This window comes from Humulus lupulus, chromosome 6 (genome assembly GCF_963169125.1).
Source record: "Humulus lupulus chromosome 6, drHumLupu1.1, whole genome shotgun sequence".
Lineage (NCBI taxonomy): Eukaryota > Viridiplantae > Streptophyta > Magnoliopsida > Rosales > Cannabaceae > Humulus > Humulus lupulus.
Genome location: NC_084798.1, coordinates 156,168,159 through 156,189,383, shown reverse-complemented (window position 1 = coordinate 156,189,383; position 21,225 = coordinate 156,168,159). Strand labels below are relative to the sequence as shown.

The 21,225-nt window shown below is 38.9% G+C and overlaps 1 non-coding gene across 1 annotated transcript; it reads right to left on the bottom strand.

The window, feature by feature from the left end:
• Positions 1-19,839: 19,839 nt before the first annotated feature.
• Positions 19,840-19,946, bottom strand: LOC133787638 (small nucleolar RNA R71). The gene has a single exon (XR_009872645.1). It is a non-coding gene; the product is annotated as a small nucleolar RNA R71 (small nucleolar RNA).
• Positions 19,947-21,225: the final 1,279 nt, after the last annotated feature.

Genomic DNA, 21,225 nt, shown 5'->3' with positions numbered 1-21,225 from the left:
TATCCTCGTGCGACCAGGCGAAAACATCCAGGTTCTTCCTTGGAAACTCGACCAGTTCCTTCTTCCTTCTGACTTCAAGAATTTTTCCATCTTGGAAAACTCTTGAAGGTTCTTCTAGATCGATGTTTATTTCCTTGAGCTCTTTTATTGCTTTAAGCTCAGACCTGTCTTAGCCTACCCGTGATCAATGTTGTCCCTTTGGGCGACTCGTCATCTTCTTCTCGGAGTTCTTCCGTCCCACGGGTGACTTCCATTACCCAGGACTCCTCAACTCCTTCACTTATGACCATCGCCTGCTGCTCGGGTTGGGATTTTCCCTTCATAGCTATACTATAGCACTCTCTAGCAGCGAGCTAGTCTCCTCTTACTATGAATATCCCTGAGGTTGAAGGGAATTTCATTTCCAAGTGTCGGATCGAGGTGATGGCCTCAAAAGCCATCAGTGCAGGACGTCCCAAAATCGCGTTAATCACGGCTGGACAATCGATTACCGCAAACTCAAGTATTTTAGAGATAGTTCGTGACTTTTCTCCCACTGTAACCACCAGTCCGATCATCCTTATGGTTGTCATTCCTTCACCTGAAAATCCGTTTAGAGTCATTGAGGTCACCTTCAAATTGGTTACGAACAATCCCATCTTTTCTAGGGTCGACCTGAAAAGCACATTTACAGAACTTCCATTATCCACCAGTATCCTCCGTACCCTTCGGTGAGCGAGCTGCACAGTTACCACCAGTAAGTCATTATTAAGGAACTGAACGTGGCTAGCGTCCTCTTCCATGAAAATGATTGGTTGTTTTTCCAACTGCTTCTTTGGGACAAACTTCATACCGTTATGAGTATTTAACTCATTAATATACCTCTTTTGGGCTCTACTGCTCGTGCCCCCCAAATGAGGTCCTCCGGCAATAGTAGTTATATCTCCTCCTACTATCAGGGGAGCGTCGACCTGATTCTTCTAAGCTCCAGGTTGACCTGTCGAGGCTTCCGGAGCTAGATGAGGATTCTTCTAGGCAGGTTGATTGGAAACTACTTGATTTCTGGCGTACTGGGCAAATGGTCCAGCCCGAATGAAAGTCTCAATCTCATCTTTCACCTATAGACAAACATCGATGTTATGACCGATGTCATTGTGGAATTGGCAGAACTTTGAGGGGTCTCTCTTCGTCCTCTGATGCCTTAAAGGTTCTGGCTTCTTCCATAGGAGACAATTAGAATATTCCAAAAAGATATGTTCCCAAGTGTCTGTTAGATCGGTGTAGGTGGCATAAACGAGCTTGAATTTCTCTACAGACTTGTTCTTCTTCGTGTCGTTTTGGTCGCCCTCACTATTTCCCTTATTCTTGTTGTTTCCCACATGGTTATTCTGGGTAACGGGTTGAGTCATAGCTACAACATCTGTCACCACTCCAACAGGTTGGATAGAGACATGGCTGGTTCCTGCGACAGCAGATCGCGCCTCTTCCAAGTTTATCCACTCCTGGGCTTGGGCCAAGAATTTGTCTACACTTTTAACTCCTTTTCATTGGAGTTCCACAGGTCGCCTCCCAATAGGATTCATGTCCTCATTGCCATGAGCTTGGAGATATCATTAGTGTCCCTAGAACGTGTTGTAACATTGGTGAATCTACTCATATATACTTTCAGTGATTCACCAGGTTGCTATTTTACATTGGCCAATGAATTGGCCTCTGCATGAGCTGCCTGTGAAGCTCAAAATGCTCTCTTAAACTCAGAAGATAATTTCTTCCATGAGCTTATCGAATGCTTCTTGTATTGTTTAAACCACTATCTGGCAGGTCCAACCAGAGTTGTGGGGAACAGGATACATCTTAGGTCGAGCCCAACATTGTGAGCCATCATCATTGTGTTGAACATCCCGAGGTGATCAGATGGATCTGTGTTTCCATCAAATATCGGCATGTTCGGCATCATAAAGCCAATAGGATATGTAGCCGCTACAATGTTTGGAGTGAAAGGTTCAAGCTCCTCATCTGAGTCGCAATCGTCCATTCCCTTTCCAGATAAGAGTCTCTTCATCTGTTCCTCCATCAAAGTCATCCTCTCAAGGGTTAGGTCCTTGGTCCCTAGGTTAGCTGGGGTCTGTTCAACAACTCCCATCCTATTGTACACGTTCGATGGGTTGTTGTCCCTCCAAGTTCAAGCTTGGTTAGGCAGGACATTCCCATTGTCCCGTATGATGGATGAACTACCCTCATGTTGAGTATAACTAACATCCTCATTCCGAGCTGGATACCTTCTTTGTGAGTTCAAATGATCATGCAAGTCAGGTTGTGGATCATATCGAGGACTTTGTGCTGAGCTCAGGTGATTTCTCAGGTCGCTCTCAGACCTGCCTCCACGCTGGTTCTCCATCCAGTAACTTACATTTGAAAAACTTATGGCTCGCAGCTGAGAACTAGGACCTAGATTCTCAACACGTGTCTATGGGGCGTAAGTATCTACAGACAGGGGAGGATTTCTCCTACTATTCCCATGAGTTGGAGCATCTCGTTGTGGATGAGGTGGTGTAGGATGTCTAACCGGTGATGGCCGATGCCTTATTGGCGAGGCTATCCTTGTCCCATCGGGGCAAACTAAATTAGCTCACCTCAGTTGTACCCCAATGTCTTGAGTTCTCTATGCCTGGGGTTCTGATCATGGCACAGGAGGATTCACTGTAACATTTTTCCTCCATAAACTTTTCCCAGACTCCCCCCCCCCCCCTCGGGTGGGTTTTTGTGGGCATTCCTAGGAACCTGTGAAGAAGGTACAGAGCTGGGGGTCGCAGTCCTGACCGGCCGACTGACATGCTGATGATGCCCCCTGTGATGACCAGTGGGCTGCGCACTCTGGTGGTTTCTCTCAGAAGTCACAAAACTCAGAGTGGCGGACCTGACAGAATGACTAGATTTAGACCGGTTATTCATGTGGGACTTATGAGACCCACTTTCCCTCTTTCTGACATTAACGTCAGTTGCAAGAGGGGTAACCAAGCCAAGACCTCCTCGATCTGCCTGTTTTCCCTAGCATGAAGGCTCCTTAATTGGGCGTTTTCCATCTCGACGACAGTCAAAATCCTGGATTAGGATTTGGTGGGAGTGACGCTGAACTCCAAGCATCGTCCTGACCCACCGGTTGTTTCCTAGGATGTTGTTGAACATATGCGCCCCTTTCAGCAGGAACAACAATATGATGGGCTTCATGCGCACCAGGATGTTCCATCTCATTGTCATACATCGATCGAGTGAACACGATGATGAATGTCGACTGAAACTTGCAGAGCACTAAATTCCTCTTAATGAAAGCACCAAAATGTTGACGTGATTTTTTTCCAACAGTAGATTAAGAAACCAAATAGGGAGATTAGTGCTAAATTATAAACCGTAACGAAATAAGAAGAACCCACTCGTACACACACAACTTTTACGTTGTTCAGTGGATAAAATCCACCTAGTCCACGAGACAGTGTTATTGCTTTTCTCTCTCAATTTCTGTAGAATTTCATTAATACAAAAATGTCGTCTCTTTCCCTGTCCATTATTCCTGATATTTATAGGGGAATTTCCTGGATAGGTTTGGGTTACTGCGTAAATATATAAGGTATATATTTAATACACATTATTCCCATTTAGATTGGGATATGATTTGATAACAGAATAGAATATACTCCTGTCATCTCAGATAATAAATGGTAGATATGCAATACAGCCTGGGCATTAATGAGCGTATGAGGAGCCTCTGAATCTCTTGGGATCCTTCAGTATGCATTCTGTCCAGGTTTCCACGAGCTGAATATCTCACCCGAGCTTGTACTCAAAGACTACTTGAACCTTAGCTCGTATTAAGCTCAGGGCGACCAAATTTGGATCTGGCCATTTTAGGTCTCGAACTCGATTGTTATCCTGAGAGGCGGTCTTATAATAACATTTTTATCGTGTACGAACTGGATTAAGTCTCGAGTTACTCACATCATTGTTAACTAGATATCCTACTTGGCTATTTTTTTTCCCACATTCATCTGTCAGTTGTACCCGAGCTGAGTAATTGAACTCGTGCTAATTTTAGGGTACAACAAATAGGCATATATTTGAACGTAAAAATGCATTTACATGCAACATGCATACGTGAGAGTGTTCTTAAAATTCAACGTTTAAATCAATACTTTTCTACTTGTTTTATCTCATTGCCCTTTAAAAAAATTCAGCAAGCCAAATTCTTTACCACTAAATTATTTCTTTAATTACACATTTGTTATTTAAAACTTTATTAAAAAATATTTAATTTATAAAATAATTCATTTAGCCTTTTTAATTTCTAATGAAATAATAATACCATTTATTATTTAAATAACATTTTAAAGGTTGTAACAAAATTTGTGGTCACTTATAATGACTAAATGAATTTCTTGTTTTCTCTTAGAAAATAATTTTACTTATCTACAAAAAAATGTGTCTTCATAAATGTGAAAATTCATAAATAAATTGTGGAAAAATTACATTTTCATATATAAAATTTAGGATTTAATTTATTGGAGTGTAGGACTTACTTATCTTAAATAACATATCTAGGAGAAAGAAAAGGAAGTTCCCCAATTAAGATCTTAATTTCCACTTGATTCCTCCTCTAAATTCATGTGATGGAGCACCATAAAGGAAACCAAATCCCCCCTTTCTCACTCTTACACACTCATCCCTTCTATTTCCCATTTCTTTTATTAATTCTTTAATTTCTTAAATATATAAAATAAAAGGAAATTAAATGTAGAAAATACTATTGCATTCTCACCATGCAACCATGCACATGCACACACTCAATAGCTCATGTGCATCACTACTTACCATGCACATTGGTGCGTACAATCAAAACTCACTTACCTACAAATTAAATTAATTAATAAATAAAAAAATTAACAAAATAAATTCACATAATTCCTACCAAACAATTACAAATAAATTTCTAATACTTAACAATTAACAACAAAATAAAAATACACAATTAATTAAACTAAAAAAAAATTGGTGCATTACAAGACCCTGGGTAAACTAGTCTATTAGAATATTCATTAGAAATTTACGCATACTTGTAATTTATAACTAAACTAGAAAATATAATTGTGTTTCACGCAACTTTTTGTATTAATTAAAAAATATATATTTTTAATTTTTTTTTGGGAGATTGTGTGGTAAGGATTCTTTTTACCCTACTGGTACAACATACTCCTACGTGGGCGTGTCCTAACCCCAGTTTTGTTTTGTTTTTATGATTGTATTCATTGTATAAGAAATGATTAAAGTGTTGAAGACAATGTTCAAACATTTTGTTGTATGCATACTTTTATTTATATATTTATTATTATACATTTTGCATGGCTTTTTATTTATAAAAAAAATATAAATTATGTATAAAGAATTTTATGTTTTGTGTAAGGGTTATTTAATTTGGCTCATTATCCTTTATTTTTAAAAATTGACTTTTTGACATCGCTTTTTGTCAAAATGTTAAAAATAGGAATAGATAGATAGATTATTTGAATACTCTATTTTGACCTTTTAATTTTAAAAATGAACATTTGGATCAAGGATGTATTCAAAAGATTTAAAATTCTTTATAAAAAGTAAAATATATACATAATATTTTGTGTAAGGTTCATATCTTTTTGAAGCTTTTATTTTAGCTGATTACCTGTTTGAACCGTTTATTTTTAAAAAAATTAACTTTTGGACCTCGTGTTTTTTCGATTACTTATTTGGATCATTTATTTTTAAAATGGTAGAATAAATTATTAAAAAATTTCGAACAAAGTTATTATTGAATTTTTCAGAAATAATATTTGACTAAAATAGAGTAGATAACAATATATTTTCTTTTATATAATTGTGTTTTGGTTTAATGTTTAAGTCATTTAAATATATATATTTATATATGCATGCACATTTCATTTTTTTTTTTTTGATCAAGAAAAATGAAATTTATTAATCACAAACAAGAATACAAACAAAGTCCACAAACTCAGAAAAAAAACCGGACAAAACCAACTACCATCAGTAGCTCAGCTGAATACCTCTGACTATCTTATAGTTAAAGCAACTAAGTCTAAACATAATGTCTTTTTTTATCAAATCTATGACAGAGTTAACACTTAGAGAAAAGTGCTGAAAAAGACATAAATTCCTATTAATCCACAGGTGATAAACGGTTGCTGAAAAAACAGCAGCCACTAGCAAGGCATGAGAACCCCCCTTCATATCTTCAATCCAAGCAGTCCAAGCCGTGAAACTAAGAGGCCATTTGCAACGAACCCAGTCTTGAATCTGCCGAACCACCTGCTGAGAAAAGAGGCACTCAAAAAATAAATGATTGTGGTTCTCAGCTGCCATCTCACAAACCGGGCAAGAGCCAGATTCAATAACCATAGAAACTCTAATTAGATGATCTCTAGTTAAAAGCTTAGAGTTAACAGCTTGCCAAGTGATAAACTTGTGCTTAGGAATGCTTAATCGATTCCAAACAAACTGATGGTACTTGGCCGGATTTTGGTGGATAAGCTTAGCATATAACAGCCCAATCCTAAACTTCCCATGACTGCTCGCATTATCAATGTCCTCCTGAGCAAACAAGTTACGCAAATGACAGAGTTTCTTCCAATACCAGCTTGTGTCTGTTTTGAGCTGGTAGAGCCAGAAATCAGTCCCTTTTAAGTACACCGAATGAATCCATTTGACCCACAAAGTCTCTTGTTGATGGTTTATAGCTCAAATATACTTCCCAAGCAAGGCCTTGTTCCATTTAGGACCTTCGTCAAAGCCCAAACCACCAAGGGATTTCGGCAAACACACAATAGACCAAGAAGTAAGATGGAAATTACTCCTAGTCCCATTGTGTCCCCAGAGAAACCACATACATAACTTGTCGACTTCCTTAATGACACTTTGGGGCAATAGAAAGATATTCATCCAATAGTTACGCAGCCCAAGAAGAACAGAAGTAATGAGCTGAACTCTTCCTGCACATTTCATTTTAATTACAATATTTTCTTAAAAAATATCTCTCATTTGAATTAGTTATTTAATTTAAATTAAAAAATATATCTCTCATTTAAAAAGGCACTTAAATATCTCTCATTTAAATTAGTTAATTAATTTATTATTATATATAGATATATATTTAGAAACTAAAATAAAATAAAATAGAGTTAATAGTAATTAATTTATTATTATATATAGATAAATATTTAGAAACTAATAAAATAGAGTTAATTATTATTATATTTTTTTAAAATATAATAAAAATATATATTTTTTAGAAAAAGTTGAATAAAAATGAGGAAAAAAAATAAGAAAATAGATAGGATGACTTACAGCAATTTTAGAGAATATAACCATGTCTTGCGCAGTTTTATAATAATTGAAATTTTATATATTTAAAAAAAAAATTGTTTACTTAAAGAAATTTTTTTATTCATTTTAGATCAATGATGAATATTATATTAATGAGTGTTGCTATTTAGCACTTTAAAGTATGTTACTTTCATGTGGTGTTAGGTATTTGTGTGAGATTAAGAATGAAAATACTTAGTCTTTTGCTGTAGTGCATGTTGCACATGTTATTGATACACTTTAGGATTTAAGGTGTAATTTCCATTGTCGATACTTATACAGTCTTTGGGAGGAGAGCTATTCAAAGTCTTTCTCCGAGAGGAAGAAAGTATCAAGGCCTTCAGTAGAGGAGCCAAGCAAGTCTTTCTTCGGGAGGAAGAAAACAGTCAGTCACCATCGAAGGGAGTTCGAGTGAAGCACTGACTATTGGATAAAATAGATTGGTGGTGTGATACAAAAGAGTGCGACAACAATATAAAGGGAGTCTAATTGAGTATATGATTTGCAATGGGTTCCTCCAATAATCTAATTTTAACTAAAAAAAAGATTGGAATAAACAACATAAAAAAATTGAAATTAGTTCATCCTATAACCAGTTTGAAACTAAAATGGGACCAGACCTAAATTTATAGAAGCTTTCGTCAAAATGTGAATATCTTAAATTTCTCCAATATTGCTGAAATAGGTTGATCTAAAATGGAAAAAAAAGAAGATAAAAATGAGAATTTTAACTTACAAAGATTGGATCCTATAATCCATTTAGAATTAAAAGTCAAAGAATCACTTACTAAAACTAAAAGCACTATATAATATGTAAAAAATACAAATTTCAATCATTTTCTCTTTCTTTCTCAATTATCTTTTTCTTCACTTGCCTGTACCTGAAAAATTGTAAGTTTTGACACTTCATTTGGGTACTAAACAATTCAAATTTTCAGTTTGCCCAATAATACACCACCGTACCCAAACTGTTTGTAATAGTACAATGAGTAAGAGGATCTTTCCCTTTCATTTTGTAACGACTCAAAATTGCAAATAGGGTTTAGTACCTTGGTTAGTGTGCCAGGGTGGCATAATTGGATATATGTACGTTTAATTGGTTAAATGCGTGACTACATGGCATGCATGATTAAAATGATTATATGGTTATGTGATATCACTACTACAAAAATACCATTTTAGGACACTTTTTTAGGGCACTCACCTAGATGCGAGTCCTAAAAGCAGCTCCTCGACATTTTAGGACTTACAGAATTTCTTTTAGGGCTCACTCCGCGAGTCCTAAAATCTTATATGTGTCCTAAAAGTTTGAATTTTTTTTTTAACAAAAGTTCCTAGACTTTTCAGGACACTCATTGAGAGTCCTTAAAAACACAGTTTAGGACTCGCAATGAGTGTCCTAAAAATATATGTGGGTCCTAAAAAACTTTAATAGAAAATTTAAGTGTAATATCAGTGGTGACTTTTAAGGGCTCACTTTGGGTGTCCTAAAAACTTTTAAGTAAAAAATGACAAATAAATGAATAAATTAAAGCTTTATTTTAATAACTAAATTAAAAAAAAAAAACAAACTTCTTTTAATTTTATTTCTTAAAATAAGAAAGAAATTTTATTTTATTTATTTTGGGTTATACGCGAATATTGTATTAAAGAAAACATCTAACCTAAAACTAAAGTTTAAAACACACACTAACCCTAAAATGTTTCAGACTCCCTCTTCCTCTCTTGGATTCTCCTCCCTCCCGACCCTCTTCTCTCCTGCCTTTCCAAGCTGTTGTTCTCCCCATCCTGACCCCTGCTTCTCCTCGTCTACCTCAGCCTTTCCAAGACCAAGCACATGGCCGCACATGGACGTCTTCGACGAGATCCGCAGCTCACTCAAGCAGACGCGCCACATCAATGCCGATGGCTCACAACGGGTGGGGGGCTCGCTGCAACAGTTGCTCGCGGAGGTGGGACTCGCATCTCAGCGGCTCGCAGGTGGTGGCTCATAAGTGAGTGCTGGCAGCGAGTGTAGCTCGCGGCAGTGGTGGCTCACAGAGGCGGTGGCTTGTAGGCGGATCTTCATTTTTAGGTAGTGGCTCACAGGTTGTGTTTGTTTGGATTTTCAGGTCTTGGGTCTTCTATTTCTGATTTGTATTTGTTTGGATCTTTATTATTTTGACATGGAAAAGTTTTGTTTGAGAATTAGTTAACTAAGCATATGTTATTCATGTTGGTTGTATATAACCATATAATATTATTGGTGTAGATTAATGTTTGCATATGCTTGTAGTTATCTCAAATAGGGCGCGAGTCCTAAAAACATTTTTGTAGTAGTGTATGCATGTTTATGTGTATTAAATATGCATGTAGGCCTTTTTCTGCTTATAAGGGCATATTTGTAATTTTGACCCGTTAAGGGCATAAATGCAATTTTATGTGATATATGGTTGAGACCACATTATTATGTGGATATATTTGCAGGATATGGCTCGAGACGGTCCTAGTGAGTGGATTAGTGAAACAGTCGCAGCGGAGTTTAAATACCTAGCTCTAGGGAGCCTAGGGGTATTTTTAGGAATTTAGGGAATATTTTGAGATTTATTGAGTAACGAATAAGTATTTGCTAATTAATTAGATGTGACAGGGTTAATTGGTTAATAGTAGGAACATTTGAGGAATTAGCAGGAACCGAGGGAAAATGACCGTTTTACCCTTTGGAGCCCTTAGAGGACTAATAAGCTTAGACAGCAAAATAGTCTTTTGATGGGTTAGGATATACTCAAAAGAATAAGGAATGATCATGAACATTAAGGAAACTCTCAGCTCTCTCTCACCCCTCCCACTCACGATTTTCTCTCGTTCTCTCTCTCTCCTATACTTGGAAGCTGAAGGGAAAGTTAAAATTGAAGAAGAATGGCTTGGGCTAGGCTGGGGAAATGCTGGACTTGAAGCTTAAAAAGTTAGGAATTTAAAGCTGGTAGAGGGCAGAAAGCTTGTGACGATTCAGGCAATAATTGAGGTAAGGTCTTGTCTCTGTTTTGTTAGAAAATTTAGACCATTAGGTTGGAATTAAACTGATTATTGGGTGAGAAATTATCACTGAATTGGGGTAGTATCTTGAGTATGTTTCTTGAGGTTTCGAGTTTAAAATATGTGATTAAGAGTTCTAGACTCGTAACTGAGCTTGGTTTTGGTTAGGAGGCTTGTTAAGATTGTATTGTGAGAATTTGGCTAGGAAGAATGTTGAGGAAGCCCAGGAAATTCTGGGTTTGTGGGGGCGCACCACAACCCAGCTCATGGGCGTTGTGACCCGATTGCCCAGAATGCCCTAGGAGGGCTCTCTGTCTTGAAGGCGCCCCGCGGCCCTGGGGGGCAAGTCGCGGCCCGCCTCCCCTAAATGCATGAGGGTCATGCCTTTGACTTGAAGTGCACAGCGACCCCTAAGGCCAGGTCGCGGCCCGCCTAGGTCACTTTGGCCTAGGTTAGTGTTTAGGATTTAGAAGGCTCGGGGGTTCGAACCTAAGCGCTCAGAATGATTTCTACTACTCGGTTTAGTAGAAATCGAGGTCCTGGAGGCTAGCTATTGTTTCCTAAGTATTTATTTGGATTAGAAATTAATGGTTGCCCATTTACACTATGACTAGGTTATCATCAAGGCTTTGGACAAAGGATCGTGCTCGAGACCGTTCTGTGTCCTTCACTTGGATTCGAGGTAAGAAGACAGAACCCTTGTGGTTGTGAACAGGACACTAGTTCCCAATAATTGAATATATGTACTGTGTGATTGTACGGTTGATATGACATCTGAGAATGAACAACCTAAGAGTGTCAGGGCTGATTATAAGTGTACTGAATGCAACTCGGCCTAAGAGAGCCAGGGTCAGCCAGATAAACAGAGGGCTAGGCCTAAGCGTGCCAACCCTAACCACTTGCATAATTAACTTTGATATGTATTTTAGATGAGTGTTTACCACTGTTTGGTTTTATATTTAAATTATGTTGACTAATTGAACTGGTTGAGTTAAGAATGATTATATTTAATTGTTTCTTGTGTGCTTGATGTTATGGTTTTCTTGTTGGGCCTTGACTCACAGGTGCTACGTGGTGCAGGTAAAGGCACAAAGGGAAGCTGGACCAACCATGAGTTGGAGAGCTCTAGGGGTGAGGTGTACATTGTCAGTTGTTCATCTGCCACGGCCGAGGGAAAGTATAGGGACAGAGCCTAATTTATGTTTTTCCATTGGAGTGGCTTTTGGTTGTATGAAACTTATTAAGAATTGTAAATTGTCTTTTGAACCCGGTTTTTGGGATCTCATGTACCAAACATCTATTTTAATGGAAATTAACCCTTTATGATCAAAATCTTTTAACCCTAATCTGATAGTTGACTTTAGGAACACATTATTGTTCAAACTACTTGATTAGCAAGTCCTTCACTATTTTAAAATATACAGTGTAACGGTCTTGATTATCCAGGTCTTTACAACTTGGTATCAGAGCTGTCTAGGTTTAAGGGTTCATGAAGACTGGCTGGGCATGTACACTCGCCACAAAAGACAAGCTCGACTCAAGGTTTGGTAACTCTATATATGCGATCACATGCTTAATTGCTTGAATGAAATATAAATGTTTTAATCTGTATGATTAATAGTGAGCATGAGATACTGATTGGGCCTTGCCCTTGACTACTGTGTGATTATAATTAGGTGTGATTATTAGCATTGATGCTGCATGTGAATGAATGCTTAAATGCTTGTTTGCATCTTGATTGTTTATTGTTGGTTGAGTTTTAATGGTGGACTATGGAAAGACTGTTAACCTGTCATCGTTGCCTGACTGCCGAGTCATTTATTGCAGATAAACTTTGATAGCTATGCATGCAAGGCAATCAATACGACTAGCCGGTACATGGTCTGAGGCTAGAGATGATGAACAAGGCCAGAACCCTCTGACAGTCCCTGAGATTTGGCAGCAGATACTTGCTGATATGCAAGCCCGATTACAAAGTCAAGAAGAGCATATCCGTCTCTTGAGACAACAGGCTCCGTCAGGGAGTGCTGCACCTATTATGACACCTGCTGTGGCACCAGTAGTACATCCTCCTGAGGTTGGGAACATGTGGGAGCCACTCTATGAGCAGTTCAGGAGACAACATCCTCCAACCTTTGAGGGAGGACCAGATCCACTTAAGGACGAACAGTAGATGAGTATGATCACTTCAATCCTGGATTTCTTGAGGGTGGAAGGTAATGATAGGGTGGTTTGTGCCACCTATATGCTTAGGGAGGATGCTCGTATTTGGTTGGAGGTACCATCACAGACTAAGGATATTTTTACTTTGAGTTGGGATGGGTTCAGAGATCTGTTCAACCAGAAGTATTACAATGTTGTCGTCAGGGCAACAAAGGTGAATGAATTCACGGGGCTGGTACAAGGCAGCATGACAGTTACAGAGTATGCCCTGAAGTTCGATAGGCTGGTGAAGTTTGCATCAAACTTGGTGCCTACAGATGCAGCCAAGCAGGACAGGTTCATTCGAGGGCTCAATGCTATGATAGTCTGGGATGTGAGGATCACATCAGTACCTAGGCAAACAACTTATGCCCAGGCTGTTGTGAAGGCCATTACTACTGAAGAGGAAGATAATAAGATCTGAGGGAGAGCCCTGCAAGACGGGATGTTCGTAGGGCAGTGCCTCCATATATAGGATCTAGTAGGGGCGAAGGCCCCAGTGATTTGAAGAGGAAGACCCCTGACACTTCGAACACAACTGGTCCTGATAGGAGGGGTCAGGGTGCTTAGGGTGGCTGTCAAGGAGGCAATGAGACATGGAGAAGTTGTCCAGAATGCACGAGATGTAGGAAGCGCCATCCGGGTGAATGTCGGGCAAAGGCTTGTTGTTTGTGCGGGATGGTGGGACACCTCAAAAGGATTACCAAACAGCAAAGAAAGAGGAACTATGATAGGTGGGTAGCTTGACTCTAGCTTGAGTGTTCACCTTGACGCAGGCAGAGGCCGAGGTCGAGGCCGAGGCTAGTCCCTTAGTAGTGACAGGTTAGCTTTCTAGCGGTGGCTCTTCATATACTATATTGATTGATTTTGGTTCTACACATTCGTTTGTTTCTAGTAAGGTAATTGATAGATTGTATAGACCTAGTGAGTTTTATACTGCGGGGTTTGGGGCTATACTTCCTACAGGGAAATGGTAGTTTCTAGGAGATGGATTAGAACACTGCCAATGTCGGTAGTTAGTAGGGAACTATCAGTAGATCTGATCGAGTTGAGTATGGATGACTTTGATAAGATTCTAGGGATTGATTGGCTGGTCAGATATGGGGCCACTATAGATTATAGGAAGAAGATGGTGACTTTTGAGACTGAGGGTGAGGATCCCTTTGTTTTTGTGGGTGTTGTACATGGACCCCGCATACCCATGATATCAGCATTGAAGAACAGGGACCTATTACAAGGAGGTTGTATAGGTTGTCTAGCTAGTGTGGTGGATACTACTAGGGTTATGCCAGCAGGGCCGAGAGAGACCAGATAGGTACGCGAGTTCTTGGATGTGTTCACTGAGGATTTACCATGACTGCCACCACATAGGGAGATCCAATTCGTCATTGAGTTAGCATCGGGTACAGAGCCAGTGTCGAGAGCACCATATAGGATGGCTCCGGCAGAACTGAAGGAGTTGAAGAATCTGTTACAAGAAATTTTAGACTTGGGATTTATCAGGCCTAGATTTTCACCGGGTGCTCCAGTTTTGTTTGTGAAGAGGAAGGATGGGATTCTGAGAATGTGTATAGACTACAGGGAATTAAACTTGTTGACCATCAAGAACAAATACCCCTTACCAAGGATTGATGACATGTTCGATTAGCTGCAGGGAAAGACGGTATTCTCAAAGATTGATATTCGATCTGGTTATCACCAACTGAGGATCAAGGATGTGGATATACCAAAGATGGCCTTCCGAACGAGGTATGGGCATTATGAGTTCTTGGTCACGTTGTTTGGTTTGTCCAATGCCCAGCAGCATTCATGGACCTGATGAACAAGGTGTTCAAGGACTTCTTGGATCAATTTATGATTATTTTCATTGACGACTTCTTGGATTACTCTAGTTCAAAGGTAGATCATGAACAACATCTTCGATAGGTATTGCATGGACTAAGAGAACATCATTTGTATGCCAAGTTTAAGAAGTGCGAGTTCTGGTTACCAGAAGTGACATTCCTTGAACATATTGTTGGTGAAGATGGGATTAAGGTGGATCCAACTAAGGTAGAGGCAGTGAGAGATTGGCCGAGGCCAAGGAACGCCTCTGAGGTTAGGAGCTTCCTTGATTATCAAGATATTACAGATGGTTTGTGGAAGGGTTCTCAAAGATTGCTACACCGATGACAGAATTGACACGGAAGAATCTGAAGTTCACCTGGTCAAACAAGTGTGAGAATAGATTCCAGGAATTGAAGTAACGACTAATTACTGCTCCTGTGTTGAGTCTTCCTTTGGAAGGAGGGAAGTTTGTGGTATATTGGGATGCGTGTTGATGTAGAATGAGAAGCTTATTGCTTATGCGTCACGGCAGCTGAAGGAGTATAAGCAGCGGTACCCTACCCATGATCTAGAGTTGGCAGCGGTGGTATTCCCACTGAAAGTTTAGCGACATTACTTGTATGGGGAGAAGTGTGAGATATACACCGATCATAAGAGCTTGAAGTATTTCTTCACCCAAAAGGACTTGAATATGAGGCTGAGGCATTGGCTAGAATTGGTGAAGGACTATGATTGTGATATCCCTTACCACCCAGGGAAAGCCAATGTAGTGGCAGATGCGTTGAGCTGGAGGGGCCCGGGACAGTTGTTTAGCTCTGTGTAGATATCAAAAGAGTTGGTGGAGGAGATGACTAGAGCGAGGATAGAGCTGGTTGTGGGCTAGTTGGCCAATATTACCTTACATTTGACCCTTCTAGAGAGGATAAGAGAGGGTCAAATGGTTGACATGCAGTTGCAGGAGGTTAGAGGGAATGTCATAGCTGGAGCAGCTAAGGACTATTCCTTTTCAGAGACTAGTTTATTACAGTATAAGGTTCGAATTTGTTTCCCGATAGATGCGGATATTAGATGAGAGATACTTGATGAATCCCATACCACACCATACTCACTCCATCCAGGCACCACGAAGATGTATCAGGATTTACAAACTCTATATTGGTGGCCTGGGATGAAGAAGGATGTAGTGGAGAATGTGGCCATGTGCTCAACGTGTTTGCCGGTGAAGGCGGAGCATTAGCGACCAACACGGTTAAAACAACCTTTGGGTATTCTTGAATGGAAGCGGGATGACGTTACTATGGATTTTGTGGTAGGTTTACCCAGGACAGTGGGGCTACATGACTCGGTGTGGGTGATAGTAGACAGATACACCAAGTCAGCTCACTTTCTACGGTGAGGACAACCTATACTGTGGATCAGTATGCAGAGTCGTACGTGAGGGATATTGTACATCTCCATGGGGTTCCTAAATCTATAGTTTCAGACCAAGAATTCACCTCCATGTTTTGGGGTGGGGTGCAGAAGGCTATGAGGACTCAGTTGAAGTTCTGTACGACCTTTCATCCTCAGACAGATGGACAGTCTGAGAGGACGATTCAGGTATTGGAAGACATGCTTAGGGCATGTGTATTGGACTTTGAGGGGTCTTCGAGTAAGTATCTCCTGTTTATTGAGTTTTCACACAACAATAGTTATCAATCCATAATTAGAGTAGCTCCATATGAGATGTTGTACGGAAGGAGGTCTAGATTGCCCATTCATTGGGATGATATGGGTGAGAAGTAGTATTTGGGACCAAAGTTGGTTTAGAAGACTAGTAAAGTTATCGAGAAGATCCGAGCTCGAATGATCACTTTGCAGAGCAGACAAAAAAGCTACGCTGACCCTAAGCGTAGGGACGTGGAGTTCCAAGTAGGGGACCACATGTTTCTGCGAGTGTCACCACTGCAAGGGGCAAGGAGATTTGGGAAAAAGGGCAAGCTAAGCCCTAGATTCATAGGACCTTTTGAGATCCTGGAGAGGATCGGGCAGGTGGCCCATAGGTTGGCTCTGCCACCATTGTTGTCAAGGGTTCATCACGTATTCCACATTTCTATGCTTCGAAAGTATGTCTCGGATATAACTCATGTCTTGAGGTATGATGACTTTAAAGCCTACCTTGTCTGCATTTTTGATCACTAGTTGCCCCATTGAGCTTAAGTGTCACTTTTCTTTCTTAGCCTACCTTTACATATATATAATCATCTCTTTTCACCACACCCTTTTAGCACCTTGATCTTTATAGGATTTATTTGTTATGCATTTTGGGGGGTTTTGTTGAGTGAATGGATGAGAAAATTGGGTGAGTGTTTTCCTTTTCTTCTTTTGCTTGTTTTCACCATTAGGGACAATGTTGATTTTCAGTTTGGGGGAGAGTGTGTTCTCAATTTTCTTGTTCTCTTGCCATCTAGTTGTTAATCTTCATATATATATATATATAAAATAGAAAATCCAAAAAGAAACAAAATTTAAGAGTACACTCCCTTGCATCAAAGCATATAAAAAAGAGAGAAAAAATCAGAAAAAAAAACAAAAAGTATGTTTGTAAATAAGTTTGGGGGTGTACTCTTCAAATAAAGGAAAAGTTGTTTTAGTTTTATCTTTTAATGTTAGTAATAAAGGCTAGTGGCAAGATTTATATTGTGTTGTGGGGTTTTCTTTGGGGGAAATTAATGTATGCATTTATGTATTTAGGTCCTAGAAAGATTGAGGTGTTTTAGGGTGATTTGAGCCAAAATTTATCTCTCTTATCCTACCTTCAACCTAGCCTATCATTACAAGCTTGATAAAGTCCTATTGATCTTTGGTGTGGTGTTTGTATACATTAGTGGAGAGGGAATCACTAAGTAACATACGGAGACATTATTTAAGCTTGAGGACCAAGGTCTAGCTTGATTTTGGGTGATTGAAATTGTTTAGGAAAAGCTATGCATGCACTAAAGGGTGAAACACTTTATTCATATTTTTGGCAACAAAATTCATGCTTGAAGAATTTGGTTTAAATCTTGTAAAGATTGAAATTCAGCTTCTCTTTTTCAAAATAAAATTTCCCGAGAGCCTTCCCCTTTTTAACATCGGCATAGCATAGTTTGTCCATTGTTGTGGTGTTTTGTCTTTGTATTTTCTTGTCTTTTGTTGTTTAGTTTGTGCCTTTTGTTTCTTTTGTTAGTTGTATTTTGTTTTTAGAGTCATCACTCGAGGACGAGTAATGTTGTAAGTTTGGGGGTGTGATAACTCTTGAATAAAGAGTTATTCATGTGCTTTTGAACTTATAATTGTGAAAAAATCATGGGTGATGTTAGTTTATTTTTAGCTTTTGTAGCTAACATTGATGTTTTCATTATCTCAATTAACTTTAATTATTTTTTTTAGTTTTAATAGCTATTGGGTTAAAGATAATGATTTCATGGATAAATATTTACACAAAGGAATGAGCTAGCATATGAATCTATTTTGATGAAATTATGTTGTTGATGGCTGAATATTCAGGTTTGCTGCAGCAAACCTGAAGCATTTTGATCAGGCAGATTTTGGGGCACATGGTACGTGTGGCAGTCAATGGGTGAGCTGACATTTTGGCTGAGGTGGCAAGGGCAGAAAGAACTAGTCAGCATATTGGAGAAAAGGACAAAAATCAGAAGAAAGGAGGACTTCATGTTTTTGGAGAAAAAGGGGCAATATGGTACTTTTGGAAGGAGGAAGAAAAAAACCTAACATACACAAAAGAGGGTTCCAGCCGTATGAAGAAGGCGCCATTTTTGGAAAAGAAAACCAGAAAAAAATAGAGGAGAAAAACTGAGAATATCAACAAGGAAGAAGGAGGACAAACAAAGAAAGCTCAAGCATCATTTTGGATTTGTTCTTTCTTCTTTTCCTAAACTTTATTTTATTAATTTCTGAGTTGGATTCTAAATCTGAATATTATGGGATGTTTTGATTGTTAATTAATGTCTATGAACTCAGCCATGAACTAATTTTTAGGTGGCTTGAATTGTTGATAAACCCTATGTTATAGTCTATAAATTTCTTACACTTTATTCTAGTAAAATCTCCTTTGTCAATTCAAGTGTGCTTATATTAATTTCTTCTTGTTGTTTGGCCAGCAATGGCAAGTTATTTAATTATGTTTAATGCTGGAAAGATTAAATGTAATGGGAAAAACTTGGATGACACAAGTCATAATCTAGGTTAGGTTATGTTAGCAAGTAACATAGGGATATGTTATTTTCCTTGTATAACTTTTGAGAATTATACTTTGATTTGCATTCTTAAATATGATTTTGCATAGGACTATGTTTAATTAGGTAGAAGAATTAATGTCATAAAATTTGGGAAAGTTTTATGAGTGTTTAAATGAATTCTTGTTAACCTGGGAGTTTTGCTAGAATATTGCTGCAGCAATCTATCCGCAAGTTGTTCAGGATGAATAATATAGGGGTATTCAATAATTCAAGTCCATATATTTCTCTCAATTTTCTTGTTCAGTTCAGTTTTTGATTTCAGTATTTCCATTTTTTTTTTAATATTTTGTTTAGCCTATAAACTACCCACTTGATTTTTAATTTCTTAAAATTGTTAGTAATTGTTTTGCTCATTTTTTTCTAATTTGCAATCCATGTGGAGACGATTTACTTATCATTATATTATTTGTGTGACTGCGTGCACTTGAGTATTTAAAATCAAATATTAAATTTATCACAATAAGTTTTTGGTGCTGTTACCGAGGATTGAAATTAGAAGTTCTTGTAAAATCAATTACTTGCAATTTATTTTTTCTTTGTTGAGCTGACTTTGTTTGCTTGCTCTTGTGTTTTCTCCGGTGATTTACTATATGAACGAGCAAGAAGACATTGAACTAGCTCCTATTGACCCTGAAATTGAATGAACAATTAGAAGAAGACTAAGGGAACAACAGGCTCAAAATCGCCTTAATTTGGCTGAAGAGGTTGAAGGAGTTGAGGGTGCTAACAATGTCACTAACACAATTGCTATGGCTGATGATAGAGAGAGAGAGCCATAAGGGAGTATGGTGCCCCCATGTTTAATGAGCTTAATCCAGGCATTGTTAGGCTAGAAATTCAAGCACCCCAATTTGAGTTAAAGCCAGTGATGTTACATATGTTGCAAACAGTGGGTCAATTTAGTGGGCTGCCTACTGAGGATCCTCACCTTCATCTTCGTTCATTTTTGGAGGTGAGCGATTCTTTCAAGCTACAAGGAGTGACTGATAAGGCCCTAAGGTTGAAATTGTTCCCTTTCTCTTTGAGGGATCGAGCTAGAGCTTGGCTCAACACCCTTCCTCCTGACTCGATGACTACATGGAATGAGTTGGCTAAAAAATTCTTGATGAAGTACTTTCCCCCTACCAAAAATGCCAAGTTTCGCAATGAAATCATGTCAATTCAGCAGCTGGAAGATGAATCATTTTGTGAAGCTTGGGAGAGATTCAAGGAGTTATTGAGGAAATGCCCACACCATAGGATTCCGCATTGTATACAGATGGAAACTTTCTACAATGGGCTCAATTCTTCCACTCGTTTGGTGTTAGATGCTTCAGCTAATGGGGCTATTCTCTCTAAGTCCTACAATGAAGCCTATGAGATTTTGGAGAGGATCGCTAGCAACAATTATCAATGGTCCAATGTTAGAGCCTCAACAAGTCGAAAAGTGGCTGGTATACTTGAAGTTGATGCATTGACAGCTTTGACCGCTCAAGTTTCTTCAATGACTAACCTTCTCAAGAACATGAGTTTGGGGGAAATGGTACAACCAGCTGCTATGGGGCCAGTTGCTGATGTATCTTGTGTTTATTATGGAGATGGGCACGCATTTGAGAGTTGTCCTTCGAATCCCGCTTCGTTTTCTATGTGGGGAATCAAAATGCCAACCGAAATAACCCATATTCGAACTCTTACAATCCGGGGTGGAGACAGCATCCAAACTTCTCATGGGGGGGGTCAAGGAGCTAGTTCAAGCGGAGCACCAATGCAAAACAAGACTACATATCCACCGGGGTTTTTCTCAACAACAACAAAGAGCTCAACCACCTCCTCCACAAGTGTCTCATTCAAGCTCTTTGGAGAGTTTAATGATGGAATATATGGCCAAGAACGATGTTGTGATTCATAGTCAAGTGGCATCCTTGAGGAATCTAGAAACTCAATTGGGGCAGCTTGCTAATGAGCTACGAAATAGACCACAAGGCACCTTGCCTAGTGATACAGAAAATCCTGGAAAGATGGCAAGGAGCATTGTAAGGCGGTTACCTTGAGGAGTGGTAAAAAGGTGGAATTGACTAAGGATAATTGTACTAGAAATAGCGAGCCCACTTCAATCCAAAGTAGTGTGGACAAAGGAGACAAAGCTGTGAAATCAAAAATTTTAAATGTTGATCCTGAAGCAATTGCTGCAGCAATTCCTCCGCAAAATGCTACAGGAAAGCCTATAAGCAAGCCACCTCCACCATTTCCTCAACGCTTTCAAAAGCAGCAACAAGATGGTCAATTCCGGAGATTTTTGGATGTTTTGAAACAACTTCACATCAATATACCGTTGGTGGAAGCTTTGGAGCAAATGCCCAATTGTGTGAAGTTTTTAAAAGATATTTTAACTAAAAAGAGGAGGCTTGGTGAATTTGAAACAGTGGCGTTGACTGAAGGTTGTAGTGCTATATTGAAGAGTAAAATTCCTCCTAAATTGAAGGATCCGGGCAGCTTCACAATTACTTGTTCTATTGGTGGTAGAGATGTTGGTAGAGCACTT